The following is a 21038-nucleotide window of genomic DNA, read 5'->3' as shown; positions in this document are numbered from 1 at the left end:
CACACCCGCTCGTGAGCGCAGGACGCTCGCAAGCGGGTCGATGGTACCCAAATGTGCATGCGCACGACGGAGGGAGCTGTTCTGCAGTGGTGTACCGCACAACTTCCTTACGTTGAGACAAAGGGGGTCATTCAGACCCGGTCGTTAGCGCCGATGCGCTCGGACCGGGTCGATGGCCCCCCACAGAGCATGTGCACGCCGGCGCCCTCGTGCGCATGCATGAGACCCGCTACGACCGGCACTGTCTCGATCCAAAGGGGGTGAGCTGTCGATGTTGATTGACAGCTCGCCCCATTTGGAAGGCAGGCTGGGGGGGTGGCAGCCCAAACGGAGGCGTTCCCATGGGAACGCCTACCATTTGGGGGAGGCCCCACTGACATCACTAGTGATGTCAGTGGAGGGCTTCCAGCTCTGACAGAACCAAAAGCTCTCCGGGGCTTACGACAAGGGAGACCCTACCCTAGGCTCTCGTCGTAAGCCCCAATGGTCGCGATGGTCTATGACCATCGCGACCATCACCGGAGCGGCCGTTAGAGCTGTGGGTGTTAACCCACAGCCTAACGACCGCAACAGAGGCGGGCGGTCAGGATGCAAGTGGCTGCCCAGTTTCTGAGCGACTGCTTGCATCCTCCGACCGCCTCTGAATGAGGCCCAAGGTCCTTAAATAGGGACTGTCCTGCCTAAATCAGGACAGGTGAGATGAATGAAAGAGTTACAGATGTAAAGAGAGAGCACAGATGTCCTCTCACTCTGACCCAGTGGCACAACTAGGGCAGGGCGAGCAGGGTGCGTGCCCTGGGTGCCGTGGGACCGGTGGCGCGGGGGGGTGCTGCCGGCCACGGTACCAGCCCGCCCTAGTTAGCCAGTGTAGCGCAGACCGCAGTGAGTGCGGTCAGCGCTACACATTTACACAGGACCGGCGCTAGGCTTCCAGCGCCAGTCCTGTGCTGCACAGCTGAGCCCCTTCCCTCCCCCTGAGCGCTTGCCCAATAGCACCAGGAGGAGGGTGGCAGGCGGGCTCAGGCTGTGCTAACACACACATCGCCACCAGCATGGCAGTGATGTGTGTGTTATTCAGCAGCCAATGAGAGTCAGACAGACTCTCATTGGCTGCTGCTGCTGCACACACATCTCCGCCAGTGCTGGCGGAGATGTGTGTGCAAACAGCAGCCAATGAGAATCAGATAGACTCTCATTGGCTGCTGCAGCGCCCACTGCAAGAGCCGGGCTTGCGTCCGGCTCCTGCAGTGAGTAATGGGAGAGACGTCATGATGTCATGACGTCTCTCCCATAATGCAAAGCGGCCCAGCCCGGGAGGATGGACATGCGGACGTTGCGGCCACGGGAGCCAGAGCAGGAGCAGGAGCGTGGATGCAGGTAAGTTAATTTATTAATTATTAAAGTTAAAATTATTATTTTTTATTTTTTTGCTATGTATTGGGAGGGGGAGTATCTCTACTGGGGGCAGTAATTGGGAGCACCCTCTACTGGGGGCAGTAATTGCTGGCACTACTGGGGGGAACCTCTACTGGGGGCAGTAATTGGGGGTCACCACTGGGGGGAACCTCTACTGGGGGCACTAACTGGGGAACTACTACTGGGGGCAGTACTTGGGGGGACTACTACTGGGAGCAGTCATTGGGGGCACCACTGGGGGGAACCTCTACTGGGGGCACTAATTGGGGGCACCACTGGGGGGAACCTCTACTGGGGGCACTAATTGGGAGGACTACTACTGGGGGCAGTAATTGGGGGGACTACTACTGGGGCAGTAATTGGGGGGACCTCTACTAGGGGCAGTAATTGGGGGGACCTCTACTGGGGGCACTAATTGGGGGGCTACTACTGGGGGCACCACTGTGGGGGCCACTACTGGGGGCACTAATTGGGGGGACTACTACTGGGGCACTCCATCAGGGACCACTACTGGGGAGACTACTACTGGGGGCACTATATAAAGGGCACTGCATAGGAGGAGACTACTACTGGGGGCACTGCATGGGGGGACTGCTACTGGAGGGATTATATAATGGGCACTGCATAAGGGGGGTCTACTACTGGGGGCACTATATAATGGGCACTGCATAAGGGGGGTCTACTACTGGGGGCACTATATAAGGGGCTAACTACTGGAGGCACAAGGGATACTGCACTGGGGGCACTAAATAGGGAGGAGCACTACAAGGGGCACTGGATAGTGGGGACTGCTACTGGGGGGCTGCATAAGGGGTATTACTACTGGGTTCACTGTATAAGGGGCACAACTGGGGCCTGCATAAGGGGGACCACTACTGGGGGCACTGTATAAGGGGAACACTTTAAAATTTGCCCTGGGCTCCAAATACACTAGTTTCGCCACTGCTCTGACCTGATTCATTTAAGAAATAATTGAGGCTGCAATGCAGAGTGTTTCAGGAGAAATAAGGAGTACATAAAAAGGGAGGTGGTCATTCAGCAGCAATAGGCTAGATTATTAAGTCTAATTTAACTCATTCCACCAGTGCGGACCACACAAAATACAGACATATTGTGGGACTCTGCTTTAGGCTGGAGCCACGTTATTGGGCATCAGTGCAAACTAAAATTCTCTGCATTGGTGCATTTTCTCCAGTTGAGGCTCACAGGACACTGAAATGAAAGGAGGAAAGTAAGAGACCCCAAAGACGTAATGAAAGGGACACACATGGCAAAAGACAAGGAGACAAGATCGCTCTGTGTATTAGTGCCGGTAGCTGGCCACATTCACAGCAAATAGACTGCATCCCTCACTGCAACCTGCACAGACCATATAGGAGAACTTTCATTACATCTATTATTCCACTTCCATTGAGGCCGATCAATATGTGCCACCTGCAAAGGGAAAGCCTGAGGGTCTTCTGTAAAAGATCCATCACAGAGATAATGTACAATATAATTCCACTGCTTTGCCCATTGTACTGTAGTCCAGGGGAAGCCTTGATAAATACCGTCCTTTCTACGCTCACATGGATACTATTATTCTGTATAAACTGAGCAATACAAGACCCAATGGAATGGGTATGAAGTCCCTGTGGCTGAATAGCTGCCGGTTCATATCCCGATGCCGGCAGCCGGAAGGGAGAAGATCCTGACAGTGCAGGTAAGTACTCTATTCCACCCCCTCCCCTCTAACCCTCCCTTAGTGGTGCCTAACCCTAACCTCCCCCCTAGTGCCTAACTAACCTCCCCCCAGGGGTGCCTAACCCCCCATTACCACACCCTAACCCTCCCGGGGGAGTGCCTATCCCTAACCCTCCCCCTTAGTGCCTAACTCTAACCTTCCCCCAGGGGTGCTTAACCCCCCCATTACTGCACCCTAACCCTCCCGGAAGAGTGCCTAACCCTAACCCTGCCCCCTAGTGCCTAACTCTAACCTCCCCCCAGGGCTGCCTAAACCCTCCCCCATTACCGCGCCCTGACCCTCCCGGGGGGGGGGTGCCTAACCCTAACCCCCCCTTACTGCACCTTAAACCTAACCCTCCTGGGGTATACAATCGGGAAGCCTTAATACCGGCAGCCGGCTTCCCAACTGTCATATCCCGGCAAGGGTGAAATGCCGGGTGTCTAGATGTAGATGCCTGACATTTCCCCGACACCGGGAGACCGGTGCCCGGGATCCCGATCGAAGGGATGCTGGGCGCCGCGAGCGGACAGCCACGTGGGGGGGGGGGGAAGGTTAGGTTTAGGGCACCTGGGGGGGACTTAGGGTTAGGCACCCCCCCAGGAGGGTTAGGGTTAGGCTAGGGGCAGGGAGGGTTAGGGTTAGGCACCCCCCGGGGGACTTAGGTTTAGGCAGTGGGGAAGGGGGGGTTAGACACTTAGAGGGAGGATTAGGGTTAGGCACTTGGGGGGGGAGGTTAGGGTTAGGCACCCCTAAGGAGGGTTAGGGTTAGGGGGTTAGGTTAGGTTAGAACATACTTACCTATCGACGATCGGGATTTCCTGTGCTGTCAGGCTTCCGCTGCCGGGAACTCTGCTGTGGTCAGCCAGGCGCTGCCAGGAATCGCGGCCGGCGGTATTTCATACCGATTCCCCTCCCGGAGGGGGGGTTGCCTAACCCTAATCCTTCCCCCTAGGGGGTGCCTAACCCTAACCCACCCAAAACCTAACCCTAACCCTGCTACACTCCCGAAGGCTAGCCAGCCCACCCGCCCCCCCACGGCTAACGCTAAGGGTTCCCGGACCTCCGTTGTTCGGTCCGTCGTTTCGGTGTAGGGATTAAGATAGGCGGCGGTATTTTGACGCCTATCTTAAATCCCTTGTTGGGATTTGGATGTCGGCATTAAGACAGGTCTCATAACTACATCCCAAACCCAAAAGCTAGGTATATGAGATGCAAAGTACCCTGTATGTTACTATATCCCACTACAAGTACTGTAGCTATAACCATTCACCCCAACATCGGAGGTCTCAGTAGTGGGACAGGGGTGTGTGTTTACACCCACTGAAGGTGTTCTTATTTTGACATTTTTCTTATTTTGAAATTTTCATGCCACACGTCATAGATGCACCTGTCAGCCCACTGCATGTGGCACTGCAATACCCCTCAACCTCCCAATATGGGGTGAACATCCTGACTGTGGGACAGCCCTCCAAAATCGTGACTGTCCTGCAAAAACTGGTGGTTGGGAGATATAATACAATGTAAGTTACAGTCAAATTGGGTTTTCTGTATAAGACATGTACCCTATATATACATACACTACATATTAGCAGTAAGCTTATATTGTATTGCACTTCTACTCACCTCACTATAGGGGAGAATACGGAATTCAATGGGTTGGAAACAAAAAGGAGAATAATGAATAATATACTGTACATTGACAACGGCACAGCACTATCATCTATGCTAAAATAATAGTTTGGGGCTTCCAAACTATAAGGGAATTACCTATTGCACAGGTTCTCAAACTCGGGGCCTGATTCAGAGCCGCTCGCTCTGACAGAGCACTCGCTCTGAATCAGGGCCGAGCTTTTTTTTTTTGGTGCGGCCTCCTGGCCGCTTGCATAGCTGTGGGTGGCCACCCACAGCTATAGCGAGCGGCCATGATGATGGTTGCGATGGTCAATACCCGGAGCGACGGAGTGCCCGTTGTTAGCCGAGTCTCACGCATGCGCAAGACGGAGCCGGCTCCGTCGTGCACATGCGCTGTGGGCCACCATCGACCCGGTTGCGAGCGCTCGGTGCTTGCGACCGGGTCTGAATCAGGCCCTCGGTCCTCAGGACCCCAAACAGTGCATGTTTTGCAGGTCTCCACACAGAATCACAAGTGAGATAATTAGCTCCACCAGTGGAGCTTTTAAAAAGTGTCAGTAAGTAATGAACACACCTGTGCTCCTGTTGGGTGACCTGGAAAACATGACCTGTGTGGGGTCCTGAGGACCAAGTTTGAGAACCACTGACCTATTGGATTACGCAGATGTATTGTGTTGGGAGAAACTGGACCCAAGAGGTACAATATTTACGCCATGCCTGCACCTCAGGTGCCTGGGCAGCGGGCAATGGCTCAAATGTCTCTATGAGGAACATAACTAACTCTGGACTATTATGGGATACTTGCAGCAGCTCCTTACCTCTTGGATGAGGGGGAACTGGCGATTTGGCAGGTGCACAAGCAGCGGTGGCACCGCACATGTGCAAAACATTGCATACTAAAGACGGCATTGGCTGCAACCCCTAGAAGCCGGGTAGGGCTGCCCAATAGGAAGCACGATATCTGCTAATTGCCACCGAAATGGAAAGACCTAGGGGAAGAAACCTCCTCCCCCTGGGACTGCCTGTTCTGTGTGTGCTTGGCAGGTAGCGCTTCCAATAGGAAGTCACAGGGTGTAGCCAGTGCAGTCACCGACTGAGGTGGCGAATGTAATGTCCTGTCACAGGCTGTGTTTGAAAAATGACATTTAGGAGCTGGTTGGTTGGTAATTTATCTCTGTCCACTTTATCTCCATCTAAGGCATAGCACTCCATGACGTCTCAATAATCTACCTTCAATTTGGGCGGAGTTCTCCACACACTCTCTCGCTCTCTGAGGTTTATCACCGCTATCGCAGGGGTGGAGGTGCAAGGGAGCAGGTGCGGATCAAAGAAGCCAAACTGCAGTCCGGGCCTGACTGTAGCAGTGGGTCGCATTTGGCCCGCGGGTCGTAGTTTGGACACCCCTGGTCTATGCAATCAGTGTACAATAACTTTCTAACTGAAATTTGTAATCTATTTTGAATTTGTGCTTGAAGTTTGAATATGACAAGACTCTTGGGGCTCTGGGCCTGATTCAGACCTGCTTGCAAGCAAGTCGATGGTGGCCCAGTGCGCATGCGCAATGCGCATGCCCCGTAGCAAGTGAGATATCATTTGCTCTAGGGCTCGCAACAAAACGGGGTGGCTGTCGATGTTGATCGACAGCTCGCCCCGTTTTGTAGGCGGGGAGGGGGAGGTGACTGAACAAATGGAGGCGTTCCCGAAGGAATGCCTGCCATTTGTGGGCGGCCCTACTGACATCACTCGTGATGTCAGTAGTGGATTTCCTGCTCTATTAGAGCAGGAAGTCCACTCGGGCTTGCGAGACCTGAGACCCTACCACAGGGTCTCCTCGCAAGCCCAATGGTCGCGATAATCGCGACCATCTCCTGCCCCCTCGCACTAGCTGTGTGTGGGCACCCACAGCTTTGCGAGCGGACAGGAAAAAAAAAATTCCTCCCCGCCCTGATTCAGAGTGAGCACTTGCAAATAGCGAGCGACTCTGAATCAGGCCCTCTGTTTAGAGACTGGCCATAATGGCGCTCGCTAAAGGGGTAATGAGCTCTGGGCCTGATTCAGACCCGGTTGCAAGCACTGAGTGCTCGCAAGCAGGTCAATGGTGGCCCAGAGCGCATGCGCATGATGGAGCCGGCTCCATCATGCGCATGCGCGAGACCCATATAGCGACGGGCAATACATCGCTCTGGGTCTCGTACCAAAGGGGGCGTGCTGTCGATGTTGAGTGACAGCATGCCCCCTTTGGTGGGCGGGCCGGGGGAGTGGCTGCCCAAACGGAGGCGTTCCCATGTGAACGCCTCCGTTTGGGGGTGGCCCCACTGACATCACGAGTGATGTCAGTGGGAGATTTCGGCTCTGTTAGAGCCGAAATCTCTCTGGGGCTTGCAGCAAAGAGATCCTACCACAAAGGTCTCGTCGCAAGCCCGATGGTCGCGATGGTCTTGACCATCGCGACCATCTTACTGGCCACTCGCTATAGCTGTGGGTGGTCTAAAAAAAAATAGCCCGGCCCTGATTCAGAGTGAGCACTCTGTCAGAGCTTCCGGCTCTGAATCAGGGCCTCTGTTCTGTATTTAACAAGCAGCCTTAAGCTTAGCTTACCATTGTTTGTGATTGTGCTGTCTACACATCTATAGATGGCATAAGCGGTACGGTGCGGCTTTACTGAGTTCCTGCTGGGTGCAAGTGTAATGCGCATGTTCCGATGGCCATCGCATATGCGCATTACTCAGCAGCCCGGCAACGGTAGGTGACACAGTGGAGGATACTGCTGAGGAGGGGGAGAGTGCGGTAACTCTGTTTACTTTTGCTTTGACTTGTCCAACATGCCGGTATACAGCAATTTTTTTGTTGGCAGAGTTGATAATAGCCCTGTTATTAGTATGAATTGATGGAAAATCAACAGAAAACCACAGCAACCAATCACATTCTAGTTAACGTTTAACTAGCAGCTTCTAGAAGATAATAGCTAGAATCTGATTGGTTGCTATGGGCAACATCTCCACTTCTGAAACTCTCACTTTAGTAAATTTACTCCTGGTAGTCTATTACCACACAGGAAAGAGCCTATAAAATCCTGACAAGACCCCATTGCAATTGTGGGTAGTCAAAGAAAGCAAATTGTCAAGTGCCCACTGTCACAAGAGGGTTAAGTGCTTGTGGAGGTGATATATGATAGGTGTCGAGATACCAACGCCTACCATAAACCCGACGCCGGAATACAGGGTGACGCGGGGCCGAACGAGGTAGTTCTGGGGCGCCCGTCCTCTTAGCCACGGGGGGAGGGGGTTAGTTTTAGGGCACCCCATGAGAACTTAGGGTTAGGCACCCCCTTGGGAGGGTAAGGATTAGGCATGGGGAAGTGGAGGTTAGGGCTAGGCACCACCAGGGGGAGGTTAGGGTTAGGCACTCCTAAGGGAGGGTTAAGGGGGGAGAGGGGAGTTAGGTTACTTACCTGACACTGTCGGGATTTCCTCCCTTCTACCAGATGCTGTCGGGATTTAAACAGCCGCCGGCATTTTAATCTCATTCCATAGGTGGCTAATGACACCTAGGGGTAAATTTACTAAAGTGAGAGTTTTTAGAAGTGAGTTTTAAAAGTGATGTTGCCCATAGCAACCAATCAGATTCTACTTAACATTTAACTAGTACCGTCTAGAAGATAATAGTTAGAATCTGATTGGTTGCTATGGGCAACATCACTTTTAAAACTCACTTCTAAAAACTCTCACTTTAGTAAATTTATCCCCTACTGTATGTTGAATCCACAGTTTCCTGCTCATTACAAAGCACGTAACCACCAGGGGTATGATCGAGCACACCTTAGGGCTATCGAAGACCAGGTTCAGGTGTCTTGACAAATCTAGTTGGGTGCTGCTGTACACCCCTGAAAATGTGGGGGATATTGTAAACATTTGCTGCATGCTAAATAATATCACCCTACATTAAGCTAGGCCTGACCGGGGGTCTGTTGTAGCATACAGCAAAGAGCCAGGGGTCCATCTTCTCACATGGAGAATACGGAGGCAGCCTCATACAAATGTATATTTTTCATGTAAATGCTTAGCACAGCAGTGCACATGTTTGTGTTTTGTAAATATAGAAGTAGCTTAATTTAAAACAACTGTTGCAAACAAATTTTGAATTCAATTGGAGAAAGGACTCCTTGCTATATCTTGGGGTCAATACCACCAAAACATATGACCATATATACAAAGCTAATTACCCTCCTTTGTTTAACTTCTCTCTTCAAATTCCAAATTTATTGTTGTCCCCTTTCTCCCATAATACTTCAATTAATGCTATGTTTAAGGCATGGTGCATAATCCATCGTATATCTTTAACCACTATGGAAGTGTTGCTACCTTGCTCACTAGATACAGTCAAAAAAAAAAGGGGAAAAATGTGTGAGACTTTCAGGGTGCACTCCAGGGCCTTCTTGGGAATTAGGCCCTGATTCAGAGCCGGACTTCTTGTTTTTTAGAGCGGCCTCCTGGCCGCTCGCATAGCTGTGGGTGACCACCCACAGCTATAGCGAGTGGCCAGGAAGATGGTTGCGATGGTCAAGACCATCGCGACCATCGGGCTTGCGACGAGACCCTTGAGGTAGGGTCTCGTTGCCGCAAACCCAAGAGAGATTTCGGCTCAAACAGAGCCGAAATCTCTCCCACTGACATCACTCGTGATGTCAGTGGTTCTGCCCCCAAATGGAGGCGTTCACATGGGAACGTCTCCGTTTGGACAGCCACTCCCCTGGCCCGCCCACCAAAGTGGGCATGCTGTCACTCAACATCGACAGCACGCCCCCCTTGGTACGAGACCCGGAGCGACGGTTTGCCCGTCGCTATCCAGGTCTCGCGCATGCGCACGACGGAGCCGGCTCTGTCATGCGCATGCACTCTGGGCCACCATTGACCCGCTTGCGAGCACATAGCACTCACGAGCGGGTCTGAATCAGGCCCTTAGTTTCTACTTGAATTTTAATTGTTAAACATAACCTTTATTAATAATTCTATTTAAGATCATATACAGTATAATAAGAATGTGTGAAATAGAAGAAATAGTGTGTATGATTTAAAACAAAAAAATTTAGTTCCGCTGAATCACACTTATATTTGTGTTAGTTGTTCTATATTTTATCTGATGTTTTGGGATGTAGTTTGGAAGCCGGCGGTCTAAATCCCGACCGTCGCCTTCCAGACTTTCTAATCCCGGCGTGGTACTAATGACAGACGTTGAAAGCTGGATGCCTGTCATTAAGATACCGAATGAAGGTATGCTGGGCACCGGGCATGGACAGGGGTGGGGGTTAGGTTTTAGGGTTCCCGGGGGGACTTAGGGTTAGGTACCCCCCCGGGAGGGTTAGGTTTAGGCTAGGGGAATGGGGGGTTAGGGTTAGGTACCCCGGGGGGAGGTTCAGTTAGGCACCCGCTTGGGGGACTTAGGTTTAGGCTGCGGGGAAGGGGGGTTAGGTTTAGGCACTTAGAGGAGGGATTAGGCTTAGGCACCCTAAAGGAGGGTTAGGGTTAGGGGGTTAAATTAGGTTAGTGATACTAACCTTTAGGATGATCGCGATCTTCACCCTTGCCGGGCTGCCTCTTTCGGGATTTGAACCGCCGGCCATGCGGCCGGTGGTAATACCTACTACACCCGATGTTTTGTATGTCCCTTGGTTGAGACAGTCTACAAAATCGTATGATATTCACATCAAATTTGTTAGTCTACTGTTGATGTGGTTTTTCGGTGTTGTTATGCAGTACGGTCTCCTCAGAACACCAATCATTTATTTATTATACAATGGAAGAGCAATTGTAACATTGGCCCCCATTCAGACCCACTCGCAATCGGGCGCACGTACGTTAGGCGTACGTACAAAATTATTTAAATTCAATGGCTCGCTCGTATTTTCGTTGGCATCTAAAATTCCTCCCTAAACTCAGGCGACCCCTCCTCTAACTAACGAGCGTGCGAAATAGCGAGCGTACATCCCCGAAATGGCTTGAAGGGAACGCACGCACAAGTGAAACCGGAAGTGGCCTTGTCAGATGTCGATTACCTGCTCCTTTATTCTGCCTACCTCCCTCAATCGTATCATGCCAATCAATGTATCAATTAGCTTAATTGTTTTTTTTTTTTCAACACAATGCAAGAAACTTTACTCTTGTCCGTGTTTGTGTTTACCCGCAGAATACGTACGGATGGAACATTCGCTTTTATTGTTCAAAAAACATGTGAACCACAATTAAACAATTGTTCTATTGCTGTGGATCCCCGCATATTTTCCGGGGTTCATTTCTTTATTTAAATTTGCAAACGCATGTCACTGCATCAAGCCTATCATAACTCTCCAGAGATTTCTGGCCCTGTTGAACACATGACTCATACACTAACCAATAAAATTGCTCCTGTTAATTTCCAAAATACATTAGCCAATCAGAAATTTTTGCCACACTTTATCAAAAATGTTTTGTATGAAAAACTCCATTGCCATCATGAGAGCCTCCGCATTCACCAGGCGCGAGCTGCTGGTGCTTACGGAGGTGATGGATAGGCGGATCACCAGCCAGCCTCCACCCATCACCAACCGGCAGAAGCGCTCCGCGTATGCGGAGGCACGGTCCCGCCTGCGGTTATTGGGTTCACGCCGCAACATCGGGCAGCTTGAGCGCAGGTGGTCAGACCTGCAACGGCGAACGCCCCGCTTGCTGGCATGCTTTCGCATGCAGATCCTTGAAAGTAAGTGTTATGTATTGTGGTTTTCATGTTTGTGTTTGTGGGGCAAACTGCGTGTGCATGTTTTCCTGTCTGTCCTATTAATTATTTGTCCTCATATCTGCGTGTGCATGTTTTCCTGTCTGTCCTATTAATTATTTGTCCTCATATCTGCGTGTGCATGTTTTCCTGTCTGTCCTATTAATTATTTGTCCTCATATCTGCGTGTGCATGTTTTCCTGTCTGTCCTATTAATTATTTGTCCTCATATCTGCGTGTGCATGTTTTCCTGTCTGTCCTATTAATTATTTGTCCTCATATCTGCGTGTGCATGTTTTCCTGTCTGTCCTATTAATTATTTGTCCTCATATCTGCGTGTGCATGTTTTCCTGTCTGTCCTATTAATTATTTGTCCTCATATCTGCGTGTGCATGTTTTCCTGTCTGTCCTATTAATTATTTGTCCTCATATCAGCGTGTGCTTGTTTTCCCTCTATTTCTGTTTTTTTCATTCTACTCCTTTTTGCATGTTTTTTGTTGCTGGTTTTTTTTTTTTTATTTGGGCCCCGGATTTGCCCAGAAACTAACCTCAATTTGTTTGACATATTTTAGGAGGACAGCTAAGACTACGCCGTCACCGTCCGGCCAGACGGCGTTCCCGGCCACTATCCCCAACCCCCAGCCAACACTCCACCCCAAATATTTCCCCTATACCCCACTCCTCCCCAGCCTTCCCAGACCCTCTCCCGGAACTGTCGGGCCTCCTTCCCCTCCGTCCCACTTCCCCCTCTCCTCCACCCACCCCTCTTCCAATTACCCCCTCCCCGGAGTCCATCATTACCCCTCCCCGTTCTTTGGGGAATGAAGGCTCCTCCGAGGAGGAACATGGAGGGACTTCCGGAGCTCCCGTTTTGGCTCCCGGTATGTTTTTCTTTCTCATTTTTTTTAACCACAAACTGTTTGTATGTAATCATGTGTCGTGCCTTTATTCGTGCTTGTTTGGTTTACTTTTGGTGATTTAGCAGTTTGCCTTTACCTCTTCCTGCTGATTTCAACATACACATATCACACCTGTGTGAATTTGTACATAGGCCTTGTATTTTTGCCAGCACCCCCTTTTTGTTTTGGTTTTTCTTTTTTCGGTTTAGGAGTGATTTCGTTGTGTTTTTGTTTTTTTAATGTGGATTCCCTATTGTTTTATTAATCCACACACTTTTCTCACCCACAGAGGAACAGAGGCGTCGACAAGAGGTGGACGATTGTGTTGGCCAGATGCGCCAACATGTCATTGGCATTCTTGTGGCCCTTGACCGGCTGTCTGGCATCCTTCGCCAGTAGTTTTTTTTGTTTATTTTCGTTTTGTAAATAAATTTTGTAGTTCTAATATACGTTCTGGCTCATTCTTTTTTTCAAAAACACAAATAGTTTTCCCTGACATAAGTAGACTGTTCCTGCAAGGATTTCCCTTTTTTAAAAGTTAGATTGTATTTTGTATTTGTATGTTAAACAGCCACAAGAAACACATAACAGTAACAATGTCATTTCCCTTTTTGGGTGTAGTGTCAATTAGATATTTCGCCATTTTACAGGTTCCTAGTTGGTGTGCAAGCTGCTTAGGCCAATCTTCAAAATCCAAAGGTTTGGACAGGCTTCCTTTTGGTGTGGGTTGGGAACCTGCAAACATATTTCAGTTTACATCAACTGGTGTCAGTACTGGATTACCCCTTAGTCGATTGTAAGGTGTGTTAACCTGGTTACACTTGCTGTTAACGTCCAAAAAAAGGAAGACCATTTCACTCTCCAAACATTTATTCACAACATAAATGAGAAATCAAAGTGGTCAGTCCCAAAAAAAAAAAACAGTGATAATCTCAAATACAACACATACAAATAAAATATTTAATAAAAAAAAACAATCAAGAACTGGTTGACGAAGGACCATGCCAACATGATTCCACAAACATGGCGTTGCGATATGGGTTCCAGAATATATGGACAAAATCACCAGATCCAGGTTTGGTAAGGGTAGCAGGAAGTAGTGAGCGTTGGAGTGGCAAAGATTATGTGAACAAACAGAAGATGGTGAAAAAAAATAAATAAATTAGATGTTCGCAAACAAACACAAACACATTAGGTATAAACACTGTAGTTTGGGTCAAACTTACCTAAAAAATCTGGCCACCACATCATCGCGTATGGCCCCCCCACATACTGACCTCCGACCAACCTCGGGGGGGCCATCCTCAGGTAAGGCATCCTCTGGCTGCATTGGGACACCACTCCTTATGGCGATGTTGTGAAATATCCCACACAGGACCACAATTTTCGACACCATATCCGGCAAATACATGAGCTCGCCACCAGAGCGGTGGAGGCATCTGAATCGGCCTTTTAAAAGGCCGATACAGCGCTCCACCACTTGCCTGGTGGCTGTAAGTGCGGAATTATACTCACTTTGTGGGCCTGGTGTGGGAGCCAAATAAGGAGTGAGCAGCCAGGACATGCAAGGGTATCCACTGTCTCCTGTGAAAAATAAGAGACAACATCAGGAACACTGTGTATCAAGCTTAACATTGTTATGTACTAAAGGTCTCCACTTACCCAGAAGCCACGCATCACCAGCTTGTAGGTTGGTTAATTTCTGCCATATCCCTGATTGCCGGATGACGAAGGAGTCATGTGCACTTCCTGGTAACTTAGCATTCAGGGACAGGATCTGGAGGGAGGCATCACATACCACCATTACATTCAGGGAGTGATAGTATTTCCTGTTTCTAAATATTGCCTCCAGCCGTGCTGGAGGCTGAAGTGGTATGTGAGTACCATCCACAACCCCTATGATGTGTGGGAAGCCAGCTATTTGGTAAAAATTGGCCTTGGCCACACTAAGGGCACCCATATCCAAAGGCATTTGAATAAAATGATGGAGGTGCTTGAAAAGTGCCTCCATCACTGCCCTCAGGATCCGGGAAAAGGAGGATTGGGAGATGCCCGCCACTATTCCCACCGTTGTTTGAAACGATCCTGAGGCACAGAAATGTAACACCGCCATAAATTGCGTCAGTGGTGGTATTGCTGTTGGACTGTCAATTTGCCGCTCAAGATCACTTTCTATTACTGAGAGAGTGTCTATGATGATTTTGGGAGGTAGACGGTAGCGTCTTAAAACCTCATCATCGGGCATTCCAAAAAGGGTGACACGTGTTCGAAATATCTGGGGCCTTGCATGCCTACGATGCCTACGCCTGGGATGAGATTGAGGTTGGTCGGCTTCCGGGAGCATGGCCAGAACAATCCTCCCCAGATCAACCTGAAATTCAAACATTTCAAAGTAAGGCTTTTGACCCACCCCAAAACTATATTAAAACAACTTAGCTTGATGATACCATCCATTGCTGCTTACATGCCGGGGTATTGTCATGATACGTCCAAACTGAAAATAAACAACAAAATTACTTGACACATTTCACTCTGTGCATTTTTGTGGATACATTTTGTGCTAGACCAAAGTTCAAATATGCCAAACACCCATTTAGCAAAACCGCAAAGCGACATTTAACACAGTACATCAAAACGGGTCGAAATGTTGGCTCAAAAAGCGAAAGCTAAACCATCAAAAAGTTAGAATGATTATTAAGCTGTTTAAAATGCGCTAATTAGTTCGCTAATACAAGTCACAAGAGTAACTACTAAAAATGTGCTAATTAGTTCGCTAATACAAGTCACAAGAGTAACTACTAAAAATGCGCTAATTAGTTCGCTAATACAAGTCACAAGAGTAACTACTAAAAATGTGCTAATTAGTTCGCTAATACAAAGTCACAAGAGTAACTACTAAAAATGCGCTAATTAGTTCGCTAATACAAGTCACAAGAGTAACTACTAAAAATGTGCTAATTAGTTCGCTAATACAAGTCACAAGAGTAACTACTAAAAATGCGCTAATTAGTTCGCTAATACAAGATAAAAAATGGACTTACCAAGAGCAAATATCTAAGATGCAAAATCAAAAGGTCTTTGGGGTCGAAAATAAACAAAATCTAAAATAGAATAAATTAGGTATCCAAAAATTACAAAATATACGAAACACAATGAAACAACAATTGAACAAAAGTTAGACTTCACAAAACTTACCAAATCAACAAACGAGGTCCCAAAAATATAAACCAACAAAGATAACGGAAAAAAAAACGCAAATCTAACCAACAAACGAATCTCCAACCTCCAACTCCTTTCTACGCAATCAATAAACTCCAGCCAAGATAACCTCCAACAATCCAAAAACGCCACCTCGACTTGAGACACACCAAGCCATAAATAGTGTTTCGTTTCCCGCACAAATTAAGGAGGGATCATAGGGCCACACAATCAATGATGCGGCCGCAAAATAAGGACGCATGTATAAATACGTCACAAAAACACATTCAAATTCTGGTGTATTTCTTGTTTGGACCTCAGACATGGCGACAGACCAGGGAAAAAATGCACAAGAGTCAGGCGGTAAGTCTTTCATGCATTTTCTATCAACGATTAATTTGAAACATAAGATTAGGCAAGTTGTGATTTTGTGAATTCTGTAAATTTACACAAATAGGTGAGGAGGATGACATGGAAGAGGCTGCTGGGCCCAGTATTCCGGCCAAAGCGGGCAAAAAAAAAAGGCAGCCACATTTCACAAGAAAGGAGATGGAGGTTTTGATCCAGAAGTGTGTGGACATCCTGCCACAGGCAGACAGGAATATGAGTCTAAGCCAGAAGTGGAGAATGTGGGAAGAGGTAGCCGTTGCTGTCAATAGAGTGGGTGATTATGTCCGTCTAGCCCGGGATGTCAAACGGCGGTAAGTAAACCCTTGCCCCCCCTAAAAACAAACCCCATTTTAAACCAAAGGATAATGGCTTCCATTTTTCCCCACAGATGGGGCGACTTCAAATATCACCTAAAGCAAAAACTCGCGGACAGGGCTAGGCATGCAAGGGGGACAGGTGGGGGTCCCACCCCTGTGTCATTGGAGTTGACGGATTTAGAAGAGCTGGCACAGGGGTGTGTGCAGCCTGTGGAGGTGTTTGGCGTGTCCAACATGGATACGGACATGCCAGACTTTGCGGCTCCTCATGTTGGCCCAGGTAAGTATTGTGATGTCACCAACTCTGAAATGCTATTGTGCCAATATGTAGATTCTAATGTGAGTCTTTCTCATTTTTCCAACAGAGACACAGGCGGATGAGTCTGCTCCAGAGGGAAGCCTTGGCCGCAGAATTTCTGCTGGCTCTGCAGGGGAGGAACCAGTACATCCGGCTGAGGACCCTGCAGAAGCCAGTCCAGGGCGTGCCCCCTCGCAGGCAGTGGGCCTCCTCACAGAACTCAATTTCAAATCGGATTTCCATACGGAGATTCTGCAGAGGATGGACGCCAGTCTGATACGGGTGGCTGAGGCCCTGGAGCAAAATGCTGCGGCCAACGTGACCATTGGTCAGGCCCTGGCGGAAAATACCAGGGCCAACATCCGCATCGCCGATGCCCTGGAGCAGCTCGTTCGCCAGCACATGGTGGAGCCGACCTCCCTTCCTGCCGGAACATCAGGATCCTCCACCTCTGGCACAACATCAGCCAATCCTCCAAATGTGCCTAGCCCTGTGCCTAGTCCAGAGGCCACAACATCTGCCTCTGGACAGGCCAGCCCGATGGCATCCCGGACCCGGTCTGGCGCCCACCCTCCCCCATCCAAACGGGCGAAAAAACTGTGACAGCAATGGCGACTTTTCCCACACTCCTTCTGTGCTTGGCTCATATTCCTTTCTGGTCAAAACTTCCCTCTCCTTTCTTGTGAAATGTTTTTAAGTTATTTTTGTACGTTTATGTTATCAGTTATTGATTATTTATTTTTGATAAAAAGTATCTTTGGCAGAAAAAATAAAAAAAAATATTATGCCAATTGGTTTGTGTTTAAACAATAAATTTATGAAAAAAATCTGACATTGTATTGTGACATTATTGTACAAATGGGTTACATTTAATCCTGGCCCTAAAGGCAAAAAAGGACACCAAAAACCATTTCATTTGTATAAAAAAAAGGCCTCTTGAAGGAACGTTTAAAAAATCACATAACGATGCAAATTGCACATTAAAAAAAAAAAGGGGAGCTAATTAAAACATGATGACATTATTGTCACAATAGGCCATAAACAACAAATTGAGGCCAAAAAACCCCCCAAAAAATGTACGCCAATTGATTGTGTAATCCTGACATTAGCAGGTATGATTTCCACCTGCGTACGGTTTTGTGCTATCCCAATAAACTGCTTTCCAAACACATACCAAGCCGGTTTTCAATACAACACTAATTGCTTTTGTGACCACCCGCGATTAATCGCTGCAACATCGTGGAGTCCCGGGACGGAGGAGAAGGCCATCGCCAATGTGGTCGAGTAATCCAGACCCTAAACTGTGCGAGCATTTTGAAGGGAAAGAGGATGTTCCAGTGACGTATGTGACGGTCCGAACACATTTGACGTTCGCATCTGCTAATGTATGTACGCCCCAAAAACGCCTCGCCACGCCTGCGTTTTTCCATCTCCACCCCCGTCAACACCCAAAAATGCCCTGTTCTGTCAATCACATTTGACATGTCACTTCCTGTACGCTATTTTAGGAACGACAGAAAAAAAGCTCGCAATCTGCCGTACGCACATGCGCAGTGTAACACCGACGCATGCGTGGTTAGTCAACATCGGAACGCAACGAGCGTACTGCTGTTTGCGAGTGGCTCTGAATGAGGGCCATTGTAGGCTATTTGCTGCCTCAATGTTACTATAGTCCACAATTGATATTAATGTTGCTATTTCCTTTTTAGCTGTTATTAGAAGGAAGTGGGGACAGGGGAGGAAAGATGTTTGTGGTTATATAACAGAAAATAAGAATGTTTATAATGTCTCTTGGTATTTATTAACTGTTCATTTATCTGCGTCAGTTTGTAAAGAGAATATCACACTTTATCTATCCCACCGATTGTTCTCCTAATTAGCAGGACGTTGTATATTTATTGATTATTATTCCCCTTATTTGCAATAAATGCAGTTATCATTGTGCAGGGTCCCCGCTCCGTATAATATTGTCCCCGTCTCAGTCTGCAACGGTTCTATTGGTTCAGATGGATGCGGTTACACTGTAATAAAATATAAAACCCGCACCTTGTAATTCCGCCTTCCTATCCATAGCTATTATTATAGTATAAGAGAGCAGCCTGGTGGATTTTCACTCGTCCACTGCGGGTCTAACGCTGCCCGCTGCTGCTTATCTAAATATGATCTGGACTCACGCGCTGCGCTGTTATTGTGCGTTGGTGCATACTGGTTCACTGTGTATATGGACCATCTGCACCGTGATTCAGTGGTCAGAAAACGCTAAAGCCGATACATATTTCGCTGGATATCCGGCTTCCTCAGGGCAAAACAACCCGCTCATTGGCTGGGACCCACGTGGAACCAGCCAATGAGCGGCTGCTACATGTAAAGCTGCCACTGATTGGCTCGCGGCCCATGAGAAATTACAGCTGACTTCATATACGTACACATGTCCGTCCTGGTTTGGGCAAGTCATTTTATTGTTTTAACAAGACCCTGGATGCTACGCGGAGACCAGCACCAGGATCTAGGTGAGTATAGGATCTTTTTTTCAGCTCCTGCCGTGGATTCTACTTGGAGAAGGGGACAGGAACATCTGGAAGCAGGTAAGTATATGTGAGTGGGTAGGTGTATGAATAAAGTTTTACTAGGCATGGTGTGTGTGTCGTGTCTTTATTTAACCATTTATTTTACAGTGGGGGTATGGGTGCCGGCCGCCTGATGGCAGTTATAGTTCCACAAGTGCCAAAGGGCAGGCATGCTGGCACCTGTAGTCCCACTGTAAAATACAATAGTTTACTTATATGTATAACTTTATTACCCCCGTACCCACAGCGGGAAGCTAAATACCGGCAGCCGGCTTCCCGACTGTCATATCCCGGCAAGGGTGAAATGCCGGGCGTCTAGATGTAGACGCCCGCATTTCCCCGACGCCAGGAGACCGGCGCCCGGCATCCCGATCGTAGTGATGCCGGGCGCCGCGAGCGGACAGCCGCGGGGGGGGGGGTTAGGTTTAGGGCTCCCAGGGGGGACTTAGGGTTAGGCACCCCCCGGGAGGCTTAGGGTTAGGCTAGGGGGAGGGAGGGTTAAGGTTAGGCACCCCCGGGGGGGACTTAGGTTTAGGCAGCGGGGAAGGAGGTGGTTAGGGTTAGGCACTTAGAGGGGGGTTAGGCACTTGGGGGGAAGTTAGGGTTAGGCACCCCTAAGGAGGGTTAGGGTTAGGGGGGTTAGGTTAGGTTAGTAGATACTCACCTATCCACGATCGGGATTTCCAGCGCTGTCGGGCTTCCGCTGCTCGGAACTCTGCTGATGTCGGCCTGCCGCTGGCAGGAATCGAACCGCCGGCCGCGCGGCCGGCGGTATTTCATACCCATTCCCCCACAGCCCTGGGGTGCGGGGAAGAGCCCCGGGCTTCAGACCAAGCCTGGAGTTTCGGGGGGGGGGGACCCCTTCTTGGGGGGATCCCCACTTCCCCTGAGATCCCCGGCTTGAACTGTGACTTGGGGTGAGAATGCTTTGGCCCTGGAGACATGGTAATAGGGTCTCTGGGCTGTGGCATTACACCCCGGTCATTTTGGGTCTTGTGCTGGTTTTAAGTATAGGGGGACCCCTACGCTATTTTTTCCCCCTATAAGTAAACCGTGCAGCCTGGTGTTGGTTTCTAAATTACGGTGGAACCCTACTTATTTTGTTCTTCAAAATCTTAAGAACCAGGACTGGCTGGCAAGTCCGGGGCTGGTTAATGTTTAGGGGGGGGGACCCTATGTAATTTTTTTTCTAGCATTTAACCCCTTTTTTAACAGCCTAGAACACAAGCAGCCTTCACATATCTCACTGATACTGTATGTGCAGGCTGCTTGCTCGGGAGAGTTTTGCAGAGAGAAGACACTGCAATCTCGGGTGAGTAATATACTGCAAAACGTGCTACTCGGGGGAGATATTTCGTTCTGCTTCACCATCGGACATCTCACTCACAGCTAAACTCTTGGTAAATTTGAGAGTTTCAGAAGCCTCAAATCACCCGAGTTTTGGCAAAGCTAATCGAGTTAAAAAAAAGCAAACTCAACCAGACTCGGTTCTTCGTGAGTTTACCTCTTAGAGGGGTATTCAATATGAAAGGTTAACTTCCCTGTGTAAAGGTATGGTGTGCGCTCCCGCTTATCCCTGTATTCAAAATAAAATTAACGAAAATGGGAAACTCCGAAGTTGGCTTTGCGTAAAGTTACGAATTTTCCCTTAAAATAATTGTAAGACCCCCCTAAAGTTGTAAAAACATGGGGGAACACTATGGGTACCCCCGTTTTAGCCTTTAATTGAAAGTCGGGGATTTAAATAGCCGCAGCAGGTGTTTTTTTTCCGACATTGAAGAAGTGATGCAGAAGAGCACTTAGGTTATTTTTTCAGTTTTTTTAAGTGGTCCCATCAAATTTGGGGTA

The sequence above is a fragment of the Taudactylus pleione genome, unplaced genomic scaffold (assembly GCF_031769625.1).
Source record: "Taudactylus pleione unplaced genomic scaffold, aTauple2 ptg000219l, whole genome shotgun sequence".
NCBI classification, from domain to species: Eukaryota; Metazoa; Chordata; class Amphibia; order Anura; family Myobatrachidae; genus Taudactylus; species Taudactylus pleione.
The sequence above is the reverse complement of the archived record's forward strand: the minus strand, read 5'-3'. Positions refer to the sequence as shown.